This window comes from Oncorhynchus nerka, linkage group LG27 (assembly GCF_034236695.1).
Source record: "Oncorhynchus nerka isolate Pitt River linkage group LG27, Oner_Uvic_2.0, whole genome shotgun sequence".
Lineage (NCBI taxonomy): Eukaryota > Metazoa > Chordata > Actinopteri > Salmoniformes > Salmonidae > Oncorhynchus > Oncorhynchus nerka.
The window spans coordinates 71,712,068-71,731,695 of record NC_088422.1 but is presented as its reverse complement, the minus strand read 5'-3'; the positions used below and the strand labels follow the sequence as shown (position 1 = coordinate 71,731,695).

The window sequence follows — 19,628 nt, the reverse complement described above, 5'->3', positions numbered from 1 at the left end:
CTGCTCGGCAGTTTTTTTCCCCCAAATGATTGTGAACATCCGATTACATCTGATTAGGAAGCACCGAGCTTTAAGTGTCCTCTAACTGTCAACTCAATTACTGAATAACAGCCTGAGAGAGGCAGAAATAGAGGGAGAGAATGATGGAGAGGGGGGGTGCCAGTTGAAAACACTGCAATATTTTTTAGTAGTTCAAGTACACACTGGTCGTGTGTGATGTCTGCAATGTGCTGTACTGTAGTTGGGGCCCAGCTGGGCTTATTGGTGTGTGTCACACATCCCCATTAGGTGAGAATTTTGGCTCGGATGCAGAAAGTACTGGAGGCTGTGTGTGTGTGTTTGTGCATATGAGTGCTTGTATGTATTCATCTGCTGTGAATACATGTACACTGAGTATACAAAACATTAGGAACACTGGCTCTCTACATGAAATAGACCAGGTGAATCCAGCTGAAAGCTATGATCGCTTATTGATGTCACTTGCTAAATCCACTTCAATCAGTGTAGATGAAGGGGAGGAGACAGGTTAAAGAAGGATTTCTAAGTCTTGAGACAATTGAGACATGGATTGCGTATGGGTGCCATTCAAAGGGTGAACCATTTAAGTGCCTTTGAACAGGGAATGGTAGTAGATGCCAGGCTTTTGTGTCAAGAACTGCAACACTGCTGGGTTTTTCACACTCAACAGTTTCCCGTGTGTATCAACAATGGTCCACTAACCAAAGGACATTCCGACACACTTTCGACACCTTTTAGAGTCCACCCCTCAACGAATTGAGGCTGTTCTGATGGGGGGTGGATCTCAATATTATGAAGGTGTTCCTAATGTTTGGTATACTCACTGTATTTCATGCACATACTGTAGATTATGTATTTTGTGTTTACTTCCTGTTATCCCAGCTTCCAGTTATTCCATAACTCTTCGAGAAACACTGATGAGCTTCCCGCAGGGACAACAATCCCTCTCATTACCAATGATGGACGGAGCAGCAGTGAGACGATAATTGCAATATCTGCCACAGATTACAGCGTTAGCATTTTTTCTCTAAATTAACCTATTAACATACAGCCTTCAAAAATAAAAAAAACACCTAGAAATAGAAGCAGAGAGTTGCTCCTTGATGGTGCCTTCTATTGTATAATCAATCTCTTCATCTGCGGTACAGTCTTGTTTTGAAAATGTACTTTATTCGAGCTCTGATGTGTGTTTTAGATACCTCAGGTAGTATAGAGCAATGCAGTGTAGGTTATGATAGCCTGCTTGTGCTTGGATCACAGGGCAATCTGTCAGCGACTAGGTACAGAATTGTATATTTGAAACACCCGTACAATCTTCAAATCACACAAACTTCAACACACACACACCCACACTCACGTAGACACATACGTTTCAAGTATTCTCACACAGTCTGACAGCAAGATAACAAAGCAAATGATGTGTGACTAAGAGGATTAAAGGTGTTTCTGATTGATCATCTGAGCAGTGTTTCCCTCTCAGTCACTCCCTGCCAGTAAAGATCTGGGGGGAAAAACACACAAACTTCAATCTCCTCTCCTTCCATTTGAGCCATAGTAATCATTAACATATTCTACCGTCAGTTTGCGAGCTATCAGAGCTGTGTGTGTGTGTGATCTTGTGCTGCCACTGTCAGATTGATTAAATGCTTGACGGTCTGTTCCATTGTCTTCCTGTTTAATTTACATAATAGTATCCAGTAATTATTCAATTGTCTTCAAATAGTGCCACTTTATTGAATTTAAGGAATTTAATTTGCCTAGGGAAAATTAGGAGGCAGATGTAATGATGTTACACTGTAGTGAATGTGTATAAGATTTAAAGGATGTGTGCGTGTGTGTTGTCAGCAGCCTGATCTGTGGTTTCGGCCTATGTCTCTCTATGCATAGATACAGTACATTCCTCATTTCCCCACTCTATCACATAACTCATTCATGCTTCACACTCTGCTATAACTCCTGAGTCTGACGTTGGTTAACACTAAAACAGTCATATTCAGCATCTCCGCTGTCAGGATCTACACCGCACCATCACTGATATACCAGTACTCACAGCTGGGATAGAGGGAGGTCAGTGGGGAGGGAGAGTGGGAGAGAAGAGAAGCAGTGCAACAAAAAAATAAATCCAGTACAAAGGGACAGAAAACGTAAGTGTTTCTATATGTTCTGTCATTCAGAGAAGCAGTCTTAATTTACAATGTCTCGTTGTAGAAGAACTCATTCAGTCTTCCTGCCTCTGTCCCTATGAAACACTGCTCCCTTCACCCTGCCACAGCTCTGCAACATGACACACTGCACGCTGACTGGACTGTAGCTGTATATCTGTTGTGATTAGTTGTGATGGCCACAAAGGAAGAATAATTTATGAATGCACATACATGCCCATGCATACATAAATACATAGATCAACTTTCCCATCCGAACATACTATAGATACATTTATTTTGTCCTTTTGGATGAGTGAAGTACATCTCAAACTATTTCAGAAAACAACAAATCTGATAAACAAGGGTCATATATGCTCCATACTGAATACGTTTGAGATACAAGCAAATAAAATATAAGTTGGTTATGTGCCCTACTTGGGGTGGCAGGGTAGAGCATTGGACGAGTAACCAAAATGGTTGCAAGTTCAAATCCCTGAGCTGACAAGGTACAAATCTGTCATTCTGCCCCTGAACAGGCTGTTAACCTACTGTTCCTAGGCCGTCCTTGAAAATAAGAATTTGCCTAGTCAAATAAACATTTTTTTTTAAACCTGCAGTGTTGATATAGCAGCACTACATCAATATCTTATTCTAGACTTCTGACTCCCATAAACCTCAACTTTAAAAACATGATTAACCTCAAACAGAAACCGGATACAATCATAATGATATTGATAATGACAGATGACAGTGCTGGTGATTTTGGTGGTTCTGATGGATCTGTGGACGATCTCCATATGGTAGTGCTTTGTCCAAAAATGAAGGCGCCAACAATTACAGTAATCACACCCCACACAGTGCACACCACCCTGCAGACAGGGAGAGAAAGAGATAGAGAGATAATGGAGAAAGAAATGGGTGCAATCAGGGACATTCATGAATGTTTACAATAGTAACGCAATATTATGCAATTTATTGGACCAAACCTTCAGTTAACTTATGTTTAATGGGTAGTTTGTGATTAAATTCAACACCAACAGGTGATCTCATAACTTCAAACTACTCAACTCACCTGACTCTGGGCGACACAGGCTCTGACTACATAGTGAATACCAGGCAAAGCCCTGCAACACATATCTCAATGTTAGTTGACAAGTTTTACACAAACACAGGATCAACTCAACACAGGAACACTTGTGTCACAAACAACCTCAGACACATGCCTACACACACAATTTGTTTCATACCAGGAAAGGTAAAGAAGGCACTGATTCCTCCGATAACACTGATGACCTCACTCATGTCAGGGACGAACATGGCGATGAGGAGGGTGACTGTGATCCAGATGACAGTCAGAATCACTCTGCAGCAGTTCTCAAACGAGTGTGTGACCCCACCGCACAGATGGCGATGAATTCGCAACATCAGGTCCAGAATGACAGACCTGTGCAATGAACATAAATTTACACACAGACTCAGTTACATGGTAACACACAGAAACAACTGCTTGTGCTATTCAAGTGGGGCCCTACCTTCCCAACAGAAGTATAATTGGATAGATGGTGATGATTGATATTCCAAATAGCAGTCTGGCAATGATCATGACCACATAATTTCCGGGATATGACATCAGAATATCAGCCGCCACTGTACGGCCAAATGTCAGGAAGCCAAAGATGCCTGAGAACAGAGAAAGGGATATGGCTGACAGCTCCCACAATAGCTCCTACAACAGCTGGACATCAGGTCCTGTTTGAATACTTTCTTGTATCCTTAAATCCATCCTTATTTCTTTGAGGTATTCATGCTCAACGCTAAAACCATCAAACTTCACCAATTCTTTTATAGATTTTTTTATTTCACCTTTATTTAACCAGGTAGGCTAGTTGAGAACCAGTTCTCATTTGCAACTGCGACCTGGCCAAGATAAAGCAAAGCAGTGTGACACAGACAACAACACAGAGTTACACACGGAGTAAACAATAAACAAGCCAATAACACAAACATGTCAATGATACAGTAGAGAAAAGAAAGTCTATATACAGTGTGTGCAAAAGGCATGAGGAGGTAGGCAATAAATAGGCCATAGGAGCAAATAATTACAATTTACCAGATTAACACTGGAGTGATAAATGAGCAGATGATGATGTGCAAGTAGAGATACTGGTGTGCAAAAGAGCAGAAAAGTAAATAAAATAAAAACAGTATGGGGATGAGGTAGGTAGATTGGGTGGGCTATTTACAGATGAACTATGTACAGCTGCAGTGGTGAGGGAAATAAAAGTCTCCAACTTCAGCGATTTTGCAATTCGTTCCAGTCACTGGCAGCCTAGAACTGGAAGGAAAGGCGGCTAAAAGAGGTGCTGGCTTTGGGGATGATCAGTGAGATATACCTGCTGGAACGTGTGCTACGGGTGGGTGTTGTTATCGTGACCAGTGAACTGAGATAAGGCGGAGCTTAACCTAGCATAGACTTATAGATGACCTGGAGCCAGTGGGTCTGGCGACGAATATGTAGCGAGGGCCAGCCGACTAGAGCATACAGGTCACAGTGGTATAAGTTGATTTGGTAACAAAACAGATGGAACTGTGATAGACTGCATCCAGTTTGCGGAGTATCAAATAAAATTTATTTATATAGCCCTTTGTACATCAGCTGATATCTCAAAGTGCTGTACAGAAACCCAGCCTAAAACCCCAAACAGCAAGCAATGCAGGTGTAGAAGCACGGTGGCTAGGAAAAACTCCCTAGAAAGGCCAAAACCTAGGATTATAACAGAACATGGCCAAGATGTTCAAATGTTCATAAATGACCAGCATGGTCAAATAATAATAAATCACAGGCAGAACAGTTGAAACTGGAGCAGCAGCACGGCCAGGTGGACTGGGGACAGCAAGGAGTCATCATGTCAGGTAGTCCTGAGGCATGGTCCTAGGGCTCAGGTCCTCCGAGAGAGAAAAAAGAAAGAGAGAAAGAGAGAATTAGAGAGAGCATACTTAAATTCACACAGGACACCAGATAGGACAGGAGAAGTACTCCAGATATAACAAACTGACCCTAACCCCCCGACACAAACTACTGCAGCATACATACTGGAGGCTGAGACAGGAGGGGTCAGGAGACACTGTGGCCCCATCCGAGGACAGCCCCGGACAGGGCCAAACTGGAAGGATATAACCCCACCCACTTTGCCAAAGCACAGCCCCCACACCACTAGAGGGATATCTTCAACCACCAACTTACCATCCTGAGACAAGGCTGAGTATAGCCCACAAAGATCTCCGCCACAGCACAACCTAAGGGGGGGCGCCAACCCAGACAGGAAGATCACATCAGTGACTCAACCCACTCAAGTGACGCACCCCTCCTAGGGACAGTATGAAAGAGCCCTAGTAAGCCAGTGACTCAGCCCCTGTAATAGGGTTAGAGGCAGAGAATCCCAGTGGAAAGAGGGGAACCGGCCAGGCAGAGACAGCAAGGGCGGTTCGTTGTTCCAGAGCCTTTCCGTTCACCTTCACACTCCTGGGCCAGACTACACTCAATCATATGACCCACTGAAGAGATGAGTCTTCAGTAAACAGTTGAGACCGAGTCTGCGTCTCTCACATGGGTAGGCAGACCATTCCATAAAAATTGAGCTCTATAGGAGAACGCCCTGCATCCAGCTGTTTGCTTAGAAATTCTAGGGACAATTAGGAGGCATGCGTCTTGTGACCGTAGCGTACGTGTAAGTATGTACGGCAGGACCAAATTGGAAATATGGGTAGGAGCAAGCCCATGTAATGCTTTGTAGGTTAGCAGTAAAACCTTGAAATCAGCCCTTGCCTTGACAAGAAGCCAGTGTAGGGAGGCTAGCACTGGAGTAATATGATCAAATTTTTTGGTTCTAGTCAGGATTCTAGCAGCCATATTTAGCACTAATTGAAGTTTATTTAGTGCTTTATCCGGGTAGCCGGAAAGTAGAGCATTGCAGTAGTCTAACCTAGAAGTGACAAAAGCATGGATTAATTTTTCTGCATAATTTTTGGACGGAAAGTTTCTGATTTTTGCAATGTTACGTAGATGGAAAAAAGCTGTCCTTGAAACAGTCTTGATATGTTCTTCAAAAGAGAGATCAGGGTCCAGAGTAACGCTGAGGTCCTTCACAGTTTTATTTGAGACGACTGTACAACCTTTAAGATTAATTGTCAGATTCAACAGAAGATCTCTTTGTTTCTTGGGACCTAGAACAAGCATCTCTGTTTTGTCCGAGTTTAAAAGTAGAAAGTTTGCAGCCATCCACTTCCTTATGTCTGAAACACATGCTTCTAGCGAGGGCAATTTTGGGGCTTCACCATGTTTCATTGAAATCTACAGCTGTGTGTCATGCACAGAGCAGTGAAAGTTAACCTTATGTTTTCGAATGACATCCCCAAGAGGTAAAATATATAGTGAAAACAATAGCGGTCCTAAAACGGAACCTTGAGGAACACCAACATTTACAGTTGATTTGTCAGAGGACAAACCATTCACAGAGACAAACTGATATCTTTCCGACAGATAAGATCTAAACCAGGCCAGAATTTGTCCGTGTAGACCAATTTGGGTTTCCAATCTCTCCAAAAGAATTGTGGTGATCGATGGTATCAAAAGCAGCCCTAAGGTCTAGGAGCACGAGGATAGATGCAGAGCCTCGGTCTGATGCCATTAAAAGGTAATTTACCACCTTCACAAGTGCAGTCTCAGTGCTATGATGGGGTCTAAAACCAGACTGAAGCATTTCGTATACATTGTTTGTCTTCAGGAAGGCAGTGAGTTGCTGCGCAACAGCCTTTTCTAATTTTTTTTAGAGGAATGGAAGATTCGATATACGCCGATAGTTTTTTTATATTTTCTGGGTCAAGGTTTGGCTATTTCAAGAGAGGCTTTATTACTGCCACTTTTAGTAAGTTTGGTACACATCCGTTGGATAGAGAGCCGTTTATTATGTTCAACATAGGAGGGCCAAGCACAGGAAATAGCTCTTTCAGTAGTTTAGTTGGAATAGGGTTCAGTATGCAGCTTGAAGGTTTAAAGGCCATGATTATTTTCATCATTGTGTCAAGAGATATAGTACTAAAACACTTGAGCGTCTCTCTTGATCCTAGGTCCTGGCAGAGTTGTGCAGACTCAGGACAACTGAGCTTTGAAGGAATACGCAGATTTAAAGAGGAGTCCGTAATTTGCTTTCTAATAATCATGATATTTTCCTCAAAGAAGTTCATGAATTTATCACTGCTGAAGTGAAAGCCATCCTCTCTTGGGGAATGCTGCTTTTTAGTTAGCTTTGCGACAGTATCAAAAAGGAATTTCGGATTGTTCTTATTTTCCTCAATTAAGTTGGAAAAATAGGATGATCGAGCAGCAGTAAGGGCTCTTCGATACTGCACGGTACTGTCTTTCCAAGCTAGTCAGAAGACTTCCAGTTTGGTGTGGCGCCATTTCCGTTCCAATTTTCTGGAAGCTTGCTTCAGAGCTCGGGTATTTTCTGTGTACCAGGGAGCTAGTTTCTTATGAGAAATGTTTTTAGTTTTTAGGGGTGCAACTGCATCTAGGGTATTGAGTAGAGTGTTGGAAGCTATTTTGTAGATGACATTGCCGAAGTCGAGGATCGGTAGGATAGTCAGTTTTACTGACTATCCTAGTTTGGCGGTGTGAGTGAAGGAGGCTTTGTTGCGAAATAGAAAGCAGATTCTAGATTTGATTTTGGATTGGAGATGTTTAATATGAGTCTGGAAGGAGAGTTTACAGTCTAGCCAGACACCTAGGTATTTATAGTTGTCCACATATTCTAGGTCGGAACCGTCCAGGGTGGTGATGCTAGTCGGGCGGGCGGGTGTGGGCAGTGAATGGTTGAAAAACATGCATTTGATTTTACTAGTGTTTAAGAACAGCTGGAGGCCACGGAAGGAGTGTTGTATGTCATTGAAGCTAGTTTGGAGGTTAGTTAGCACAGTGTCCAAGGAAGGGCCAGAAGTATACAGAATGGTGTCGTCTGAGTAGAGGTGGATCAGGGAATCGCCCGCAACAAGGGCGACATCATTGATATATACAGAGAAAAGAGTCGGCCCGGGAATTGAACCCTGTGGTACCCCCAATAGAGACCGGACAAGTCCGGACAACATGCCCTCCGATTTGACACACTGAACTCTGTCTGCAAAGTAGTTGGTGAACCAGGCGAGGCAGCCGTCAGAAACACCAAGGCTATTGAGTCTACAGTGATTGACAGAGTCGAAAGCCTTGGCCAGGTCGATGAAGACGGCTGCACAGTACTGTCTTTTATCGATGGCGGTTATGATATCGTTTAGTACCTTGAGCGTGGCTGAGGTGCACCCATGACTGGCTTGGAAGCCGGATTGCACAGCGGATAAGGTACGGTGGGATTCGAAATGGTCAGTGATCTGGTTATTAACTTGGCTTTCGAAGACTTTAGATAGGCAGGGCAGGATGGATATAGGTCTGTAACAGTTTGGGTCTAGGGTGTCACCCCCTTTGAAGAGGGGGATGACCGCGGAAGCTTTCCAATCTTTAGGGATCTCGGACGATACGAAAGAGAGGTTGAACAGGCTGATAATAGGGGTTGCAACAATGGCGGAGGATAGTTTTAGAAAGAGAAGGTCCAGATTGTCTAGCCCAGCTGATTTGTACTGGTCCAGGTTTTGCAGCCCTTTCAGAACATCTGCTGTCTGGAAATGGGTGAAGGAGAAGCTGGGGAGGCTTGGGCGAGTAGCTGTGGTGGGGGGAGGGGGGGGGGGGGGGGGGCTGTTGGCCGGGGTTGGAGTAGCCAGGGGGAAGGCATGGCCAGCCGTTGAGAAATGCTTATTGAAATTTTGTATTATCATGGATGTATCAGTGGTGACCGTGTTACCTAGCCTCAGTGTAGAGGGCAGCTGTCAGGAGGTGCTCTTGTTCTCCATGGACTTTACAGTGTCCCAAAACCGGGGTGGAGATAGAGCTACAGGATGCGAATTTCTGCTTGAAAAAGCTAGCCTTTGCTTTCCTGACTGACTGTGTGTATTGGTTCCTGACTTCCCTGAACAGTTGCATATCATGGGGACTATTCGATGCTATGGCAGTCCGCCACAGGATGTTTTTGTGCTGGTCAAGGGCAGTCAGGTCTGGAGTGAACCAAGGGCTATATCTGTTCTTAGTTCTGCATTTTTTGAACGGGGCATGCTTATCTAAGATGGTGAGGAAATTACTTTTAAAGAATGACCAGGCATCCTCGACTGACGGGATGAGGTCAATATCCTTCCAGGATACCAGGGCCAGGTCGATTAGAAAGGCCTGCTCACAGAAGTGTTTTAGGGAGCATTTGACAGTGATGAGTGGTGGTCGTTTGGGTGCTGCAGTACAGCACCCTTAACCACTGCGCCACCCGGGAGGCCCTGTGGATGTATTTCAAGGCCTACCTTCAAGTGCCTCTTGGCTTGACATCATGGGAAAATCAAAAGAAATCAGTCAAGACCTCAGAAAAAATGGTTGTCCTCCACAAGTCTGGTTCATCCTTGGGAGCAATTTCTAAACACTTGAAGGTACCACTTCCATCTGTACAAACAATTGTACGCAAGTATAAACACCATGGGACCACGCAGCCGTCATACCGTTCAGGAAGGAGACGCATTCTGTCTCCTAGAGATTAACGTACTTTGGTGCAAAAAGTGCAAATCAATCCCAGAACAACAGTAAAGGACCTTGTGGAGATGCTGGAGGAAACAGGTACAAATGCAAACCATGTTCCCCATCAATGATACAGTGAGATGGAAACAACTAGACTAATAGTGTGTCATAGCCCTGATGGAGTAAATCATTCACCCATCAGACACATCCAGAAAGAAGCACACATACACACACAAGCACATATGCACACAAACACACAGGCAGGCCTTCGTGGTGGGTACTGCTGCTATTACAGTATACATGCATAGGTGCCTGCCCGACTCCTGGCCCATGAGCCCTTCATTAGAGTTAGCCTGTGAAAAGATGCATCTCATTCACACCAAGGAGAGGAAATTCAACAAAGCAGGCCTAGGCCATGGGTGTATGCAGCCTCACACAGGCAAACACACACAGGGGCAGACTAGGACCAGAAATCAGTCTTGGGATTTTTTTTTTTTACCTGTATTTAACTAGGCAAGTCAGTTAAGAATAAATTCTTATTTTTAATGACGGCCTATGAACAATGGGTTAACTGCCTTGTTCAGAGGCAAAACGACTGATTTTTACCTTGTCAGCTCGGGGATTCAATCTTGCAACCTTTCGGTTACTAGTCCAACGCTCTAACCATGCTCTAACCATTTTTTCCCCCTTGAGGCCTCCACACCAGCCTATTGTTTTCCCCGAGGCACCCATTATTAGCCAGTTAATGATGATAATTTTGTAAAACAGGCCCACTGGGCTAAAATTGACAAGATTATCTGGCATTTGCCCAATATGCCAGATGGCCAGTTCGCCACTGTGACACACACACAAACGAATATGAGAACATTTAAGCATTAACAGGATGAAGTAAACTAATTCTGACTTTAACGAAGGGTGCAACAAGTTGCAAGGGTGCTATGACTTCCACAGATTTCCCATCGTGTATGTTTGATTGAATTGACACCAAGTTACAGCACATTTCTTGATTGTGTGGACCAAAAAATGTTTTTCTGTTTTATTACTTTACTCTTTTTTTAATTTTTAGAACAATCCCACTATTTTGGTTATTGATTTTTGATTGCGCTCACCATTTCAACGCTGATGGCTTTATTGACTCCTCCCGCCTTCTCGAAAGCCCACGGGAAGTTAAGCAATCCCGCGCCTAGGACAGATTTGAGTATGATGAAGATGGCACCGAACGAACCGAGCCGTGGGGGATCCACGTGCGACAAAGATCTCGCCAACAGGCTAATACTCTCACTGGCAAGTTATTCCATGTTTGGCCACACAGGTCACCGTGCTTGTCCGTCTTTGCAGTACAGTTTCCTGGAGTCGGGATGGCAGATGTTACCGTTGCGCTCCAAAGCGCTTCTGCCTTCAAGCCCGCCTTGTGCCTCAAATAGCAATAGTGTGAGGGTATTCATTTAAATGAAATGTCGCTGAAGTTTCCAGTCCCATCGAGTCCTCAGCGTTATGGCTTCAGAAAGAAAAAGTAAGCGTTCATACAGGAAGATAAAAAATCACATTACATGTGACTGAAGATATCCAAGTGGTCTCTCTGGTCTATGTTCCTCAGAGAAGATCTCCGTATGCATGTGTGCCTCACGTTTAGCCACAGGTGTAAGCCACATCCAGGTACTTGTAGGTTCCTTCCTATATAGGCCTACCCTAGGTGGTCGCCATGATTACACAAGAGAATCCGAGGTGGACTCATAAAATAGCCAATGCATTTCACTCTGAGGTGACAAATATGACACCAGGCTGCGACCGTTACTGTGTGTGTATATAATTGTGTGTCTGTCTGGGTGTGTGTGTGACTGGGACACTGCAATTCCACTGGGTACATACTTAAATTCAACAAATATTTCACGTTTGTTAAACGTAATTTGCTTGAAATGACATGGAACCAGCGTTGATTCAACTAGTGTGTGTTCAATGGGATAATATGTCCTGTTTCACCCCATACAGAACCAATCAGTCAGTCGATATAATCGAGAACAATCATCGGAAATCAAGCGATATGAATCAGACGGTGGGGCGCCATTGACCCACTAGTTGGTCAGAAGGTTCAAATCAACGTTTCATATCGTAATTTCCGAGTAGGCGGTAATCAGTGTGGGGAACCGTGCCCCACTCTGATTCATATCGCTTGATTTCTAATGATATTTGTCGATTATATCGACTGATTGCAATTGTATCGGGTGCCTGTTTTGTTGTTATCAGCTCATTGTCCAGTTATATGAAGAACGGTGACCGGCAGTGGCAAGTATAGGAACAGAGGAGCGCGCGGTACATAAAGGTGCATGTGCGTAAAAATGATACTAGCGACATTCGTCTAGAATTCTGGTTGACTCTGACTACACAGAGGCCAACTAAGGGTAGAATATGCTCAAAGGAATTCGGCGTTAGAATGACTGGTGCCAACAGCAAACAATATCACAGGAGCACATAGGATAACGGGCCGCGTGACGCATGCTGACAGCGCACCTGACAACTGTATGGTTTAATGTGGCTTATTTGGATGATCTAGTATCCTGTTTCCATCCTTACAAAAATAAAATTAATTGTATGATCACCAGGTAAAAGCTTGTGATTTATAATTACAAGTTGTATGTTTTGACAGATGGAATACCCTCCTTGTTTGTAATGTAAACTTTAGGATCAAGAGCAGGTCAGAGTGTCAACTCTCAGGTGCAGCTCACAAATAACATGCAGCATAGGGCTGTCAGATAATAGAGAATACTTTCTCTCAGGTTCTCCTCTTTCATTGTGTGTGGTATCCAATGTACCTGATAGGAGAAGATGCAGGTGCTGTCTGGAGCTTCAACATCTACATCTTCCAAGTCAGGGAGATCATGTGGAGAGTCAAGTGACCTTTAGTCAAGGGACAAGGCTTTAGTGCTCTAAATTAAAGTTAGAATCCAGATCAAAATTATATGAGTCTGGGGCAGTCTGTGCTTTTGGATAAGACGCTGATGGAGAGGGACAATCTTTTTGCTAATAATGTAAATGAGTACATTAGCAGTTAAAAAAATCACATTACATGTAACTGATTACATGTAATCAGTTACTCTCCAACCCTGATATATGATCACCTCAGCTGTCAGATTTTGGCTGGCCATGTACTGACCACTCTCTAACTTCTCCCTTTTTTGTAGTTGATTTATTTCGCAATGATACCGTACATGTAGACTTCCAGTCATTGTGCTAACACTAGTTAGCATTGACTTGCGAAACTACCTGTTCTTCATACTGCATGCAGAGACATAATTTTTATATCTATGAGTTCATCTGACTCTGGTTAAGTAGGAGAAGGGCTTAAATGCCATTATTTCGCAGTATCATTACTTTATTCTGCTGTTGTGCTTGTTCTCCCTCTGGCTGACCTCTCACCCTCTTGTTGCTAGCTCTCTAGCTGATCTCTGTCCAGATCCTCTCTTTCCAGAGGCAAATGTATATGAGTGTGTGTGTTTGTGTATGTGTTTGGCATATATATCCTACAGTGCATAAAGTTTCACTTTGCATCTTTTATTAAGGTTTGAATTTTTCATTCAACTCTTCCATTTCTGTCTCCAATGGGAGGCAGGTCCCTCGGGATCGGAGAACCCCTTGTTCACCATCTGCACGCGTGTGTTCTTCTTGTCGGGAGCCTCCAGGGGATTGTCTACATGCCAGCCGTACATAGACGATGAGAGGACAGGCACCCGCCTACCCCTTTCCTGGTACAGCAGGACAAAATGCTTAATCAATCATTGACATCAATAACAGTCAGTAATAGTTCTAAGTGGACTGGCAAAAATGAAGGGACATCTTCAGAAAGATTATGGCCCAGAGAAGAAGCTTTGTAAGTACTTACCTCCTTATTAATGTTCTGTGTAAGGTTCACAGCCTTGTCATCATGTGACACTTTGGGCTCATACCCCTCCCTGAGATGGAACACTTCATTATAAACCCTTCCTTCCTCCTCACTTTGGGTACACAAAAAACCTGTGATTAACAGTTGGCTAATGCCATCTTTGGAGGTAGTAGTGTCCCTGGAAGCATATTTTAGAGGAAGTAGTGCCATATAGCTTTACTACAGGAGTACTGGTTCAAAACAAGACCTGCCCCGGATGTAATCTCCCTAGATGACTAGCGCCACGTAGCACTCGGTAGCCATGAAGTGCTTTGAAAGGCTGGTCATGATTCATGGTCATGGTTGTGAAAACTTAAAATCGGCTTTAATTAATCGGCCATTCCGATTAATCGGTCGACCTCTAGTAGTGTGTATGGCCCAATATATCACTGGGCCCAAGCTTCCTCCCATCCAGGACCTATATACTAGGCGATGTCAGAGGAAGGCCCAAAAAATTGTCAAAGACTCCAGTCACCCAAGTTATAGACTGTAAGACTGCTGAACAATTAATCAATTGGCCACCCGGACTACCTACATGTAGAAATTACCTCGACTAACCTGTACCCCCACACATTGACTCGGTACCGGTACCCCTGTATATAGCCTCGTTATTGTTATGTACTTTTATTGTGTCCATTATTTTTTTCTTTATTTGGAAAATATTTAACTCTATTGGCTAAGGCACTGACTTTCCCATGTTTACTGCAACTCATATCAGATGAGAATAATACAATGTGGTGCAATTATGTAGGCCTAGGTGGATATTTTATGTTTCATAGCAATGCATTTGATTTACCTCTGGTAACATGTGCTGGAAATAAAAGGAACCGGACACTGCGACAAGCTCCCTTTGCGGGAAGCTTCGTGCCCACATGCTCGTGTTGCCCCCTTCTGTCTTGCTCATGTCACTGCACTAGCGTGGAAGCCTTGATATAGGTGTCTTCATAGAAAGCTAAGCTTTTCAAATAGACCTCTCAATTGAAAAGGTTCACACAACTCTCACTATGTAGCTTATGACGTCAGTTGTAAAAAATAAAAATAAAAAGTTGAGTTGATTCTGTTACAAATGTTGTGTGTTCCTGCTGACTCTATCTTAGCCTACAATAAATGTAGTTTAAATCAAATCACATTTATTTATGTAGCCCTTCTTACATCAGCTGATATCAAAGTGCTGTACAGAAACCCAGCCTAAAACACGAAACAGCAAGCAATGAGCGTCTGCTAAATGACTTAAATGTAAATGTAAATGTAGAAGCACAGTGGCTAGGAAAAACTAACTAGAAAGGCCAAAACCTAGAGCGGAACCAGGCTATGAGGGGTAGCCAGTCCTCTTCTGGCTGTGCCGGGTGGAGGTTATAACAGAACATGGCCAAGATGTTCAAATGTTCATAAATGACCAGCATGGTCAAATAATAGCAATCACAGTGAACAGGTCAGGGTTCCATAGCCGCAGGCAGAACAGTTGAAACTGGAGCAGCAGCATGGTCAGGTGGACTGGGGACAACAAGGAGTCATCATGCCAGGTAGTCCTGAGGCATGGTCCTAGGGCTCAGGTCCTATGAGAGAGAAAGAGAGAATTAGAGAGAGCATAATTAAATTCACACAGGACACCGGATAAGACAGGAGAAATACTCCAGATATAACAGACTGACCCTAGCCCCCCGACACATAAACTACTGCAGTATAAATACTGGAGGCTGAGACAGGAGGGGTCAGGAGACACTGTGGCCCCATCCGATGATACCTCCAGACAGGGCCAAACAGGCAGGAGATAACCCCACCCACTTTGCCAAAGCACAGCCCCCACACCACTAGAGTGATATCTTCAACCACCAACTTACCATCCTGAGACAAGGCCGAGTATAGCCCACAAAGACCTCCGCCACGGCACAACCCCAGGGGGGGCGCCAACCCAGACAGGAAGACCACGTCAGTTTAGACAGTACAATGATTCTTTACACTATACAGCTTGTCCTAAATTAAGCAAACTATTAGAATTTTAGCAACAAGCAAATGGCAGAGCGATTTCTGCATATTGAACCTTTAAAGCGGCAATCAGCAGTTCAAACAATAACAAACCGTCATCCCCACCCCTATTTCAGTAAAAAGCTGTGGGATAGGGCTGGAGAAATGTAACCACTGTCACATTCATAGACCGAGCTATGGAATCAAGGACTGAGCATCCATGATGTCAACATTATAGTTCTAAACATGTTTTTAGGCTATATAGTGTTTGTTTACATTTACTTTGTTTACAAACATTGGATTGAAACAAGCTTGCATTTTGGGTTTTGATGGAGTATGACAGTTGAACTAAACTCATGCAGCATTCCTAAATTATCTTCTTCAAGAATGCAATCTGGTTTCCGAGCTGGTCATGGGTGCACCTCAGCCACGCTCAAGGTCCTAAACGATATCATAACCGCCATCGATAAAAGACAGTACTGTGCAGCCGTCTTCATCGACCTGGCCAAGGCTTTCGACTCTTGTCATTCACCGCATTCTTATTGGCATACTCAATAGCCGTGGCTTCTCAAATGACTGTCTTGCCTGGTTCACCAACTACTTCTCAGATAGAGTTCAGTGTGTCAAATCGGAGGGCCTGTTGTCCGGACCTCTGGCAGTCTCTATGGGGGTGCCATAGGGTCCAATTCTCGGGCAGATTATTTTCTCTTTATACATCAGTGATGTTGCTCTTGCTGGTGGTGATTCTCTGATCCACCTCTACGCAGACAACACCATTCTGTATACATCTGGCCCTTCTTTGGACACTGTGCTAACAAACCTCCAAACTAGCCTCAATGCCATACAACACTCCTTCCGAGGCCTCCAGCTGCTTTTAAATGCAAGTAAAACTAAGTGCATGCTCTTCAACCGATTGCTGCCCGCACCCTCCCGCCCGACTAGCATCACTACTCTGGACAGTTCTGACTTAGAATATGAAGATCAACTACAAATACCTGGTGTCTGGTTAGACTGTAAACTCTCCTTCCAGACTCACATTAAGCATCTCCAATCCAAAATTAAATCTAGAATCGGCTTTCTATTTCGCAAAAAAGCCTCCTTCACTCAGGCTGCCAAACATACCCTCGTAAAACTGACTATCCTACCGATCCTTGACTTTGGCGATGTCATTTACAAAATAGCCTCCAACACCCTACTCCGACTACATCCAGTTTGCTATCACAGTGCCATTCGTTTTGTCAGCAACACCCCATATACTACCCAACACTGCGACCTTTATGCTCTCGTTGGCTGGCCATCACTACATATTCGTCGCCAAACCCACTGGCTCCAGGTCATCTATAAGTCTATGCTAGGTAAAGCCCCGCCTTATCTCAGCTCACTGGTCACCATAGCAACACCCACCTGTAGCACTCGCTCCAGCAGGTATATTGCACTGGTCATCCCCAAAGCCAACACTTCCTTTAGCCGCCTTTCCTTCCAGTTCTCTGCTGCCAATGACTGGAACGAATTTCAGAAATCACTGAAGCTGGGGTCTTATCTCCCTCTCTAACTTTAAGCATCAGCTGTAAGAGCAGCTTACTGTACCTGTACACAGACAATCTGTAAATAACACACCCAACTACCTCATCCCCATATTTGTATTTTTCCTCTTGCTCTTTTGCACCCCAGTATTTCTACTTGCACATCAGCATCGGCACATCTATCACTCCAGTGTTAATGCTAAATTGTAATTATTTCGCCTCCATGGCCTATTTATTGCCTTACCTCCCTACTCTTCTACATTTGCACATACTGTACATACATTTTTCTATTGTGTTATTGACTGTACGTTTGTTTATGTGTAACTCTGTGTTGTTGTTTTTGTCGCACTGCTTTGCTTTATCTTGGCCAGGCCGCAGTTGTAAATGAGAACTTGTTCTCAACTGGCCTACCTGGTTAAATATAGGTGAAATAAAAAGACATTAATTTAAAAACGAATCAATGGGTACATTTCATTAATTCAGAAGTCCAACAATGGATGATGCAACCATCGTATCCTTGTATATGTAACCGATGTGAAATGGCTAGCTAGTTAGTGGTGTGTGCGCTAATAGCGTTTCAATCGGTGACGTCACTCGTTTTGAGACCTTGAAGTAGTTGTTCCCCTTGCTTTGCAAGGGCCGTGGTTTTTGTGGAGCGATGGGTGACGATGCTACGAGGGTGACTGTTGTCTGTGTGCAGAGGGTCCCTGGTTCGAGCCCGGGTAGGGGCGAGGAACGGACTAAAGTTATACTGCTACACATAGGCCTACTGTAAGAGTTAGTTCAAATAAGTGCATAGATATACGTAACTAGAAATAAACATAGATGTATAGGATCTCTGCCTTTTTGTGGTCGACAATACATGTATTATTCAGAATAGGCTACATTGATTACATACACGTTTTATTTTGGAATCGCTTGTGTAAATATTCATATTTTTAGCACCGGGAAAAATAGATTGAATGTCAGTCCTTTTGACCAATGAAAATGTTTAAGCGTAAAGACAGCTTGGATACAATAGTTTATATCAGAGCCATAGAGGGGGTTCGATTAATCCTGCCCGGGACCGGACCCCCATGTAAAAGTGTTTTGCGTCGGCTGGTCGTGAGCCAGGCGCCCTGTTTAAAGTCCATGGCGAATTCGGCTCCAAACAAAAGTGACTTAATTAAACCTCTAGTGACTCCCCATCCCGCATGAGGGAGCGTAATCATCGACTGACACTAATTAGCATAACGCAACGGACATAAATATTCCTAGAAAATATTCCTATTCATGAAAAAGTGAAATATATTGACACAGCTTAGCCTTTTGTTAATCACCCTGTCATCTCAGATTTTCAAAATATGCTTTACAGCCAAAGCTAGATAAGCATTGGTGTAAGTTTATCGATAGCCTAGCATAGCATTTTGTCCAGCTAGCAGCAGGTAACTTGGTCACGGAAATCAGAAAAGCAATCAAATTAAATTGTTTACCTTTGATGAGCTTCGGATGTTTTCACTCACGAGACTCCCAGTTAGATAGCCAATGTTCATTTTTTCCAAAAATATTATTTTTGTAGGCGAAATAGCTCCGTTTGTTCTTCACGTTTGGCTGAGAAATCGCCCGGAAATTGCAGTCACGAAAAACACCAAAAAATATTCCAAATTTAGCTCCATAATATCGACAGAAACATGGCAAACGTTGTTTATAATCAATCCTCAAGGTGTTTTTCAAATATCTATTCGATAATATATCCACCGGGACAATTAGTTTTTCAGTAGGACCGATTGGAATAATGGCTACCTCTGTATTTTATGCGAGAATCAATCTGGGAGCATCAGGTGACCACTTGCAGCCGCTTACAGGTATTCTTCAACATAAATGCGTAAAACTACGTCACAATGCTGTAAACACCTTGGGGAATACGGAGAAAAAAGAAATCTGGTTGATAGCCCATTCACTGCTCAATAGGGACGCATTGGAACGCAGCGCTTTCAAAACATGAGGCACTACCGGATTGGATTTTTCTCAGGCTTTCGCCTGCAACATCAGTTCTGTTATACTCACAGACAATATTTTTACAGTTTTGGAAACTTTAGAGTGTTTTCTATCCTAAACTGTCAATTATATGCATATTCTAGCATCTTGTCCTGACAAAATAGAACGTTATTTTTTCAAAAATGAAAATACTGCCCCCTGGTCACAAGGTTTTAAGCACGTGTAATAATTACTAGTATTCTGTGTTTTCCCATGCTAAAGGGATTGCTTTTTATTATAACGGTTTATCTGCCTTCCCAATAAAAAATAGTTAGAAAATTCTAACATTTATTTGATGAAAAAGATATGTTGTATGTTTCTGGACGATGCACCATGCTGCATGGGTTGACAAAATGACCGAGCTGCACAGATTACTGTTCGATTTGAGAAGCGTGCTCCTCCCCGAT

General features: G+C 43.3%; 1 pseudogene; it reads right to left on the bottom strand.

Annotated features, from left to right (window-relative positions):
- Positions 1–1,740: 1,740 nt before the first annotated feature.
- Positions 1,741–9,618, bottom strand: LOC115112542 (putative sodium-coupled neutral amino acid transporter 8; annotated as a pseudogene).
- Positions 9,619–19,628: the final 10,010 nt, after the last annotated feature.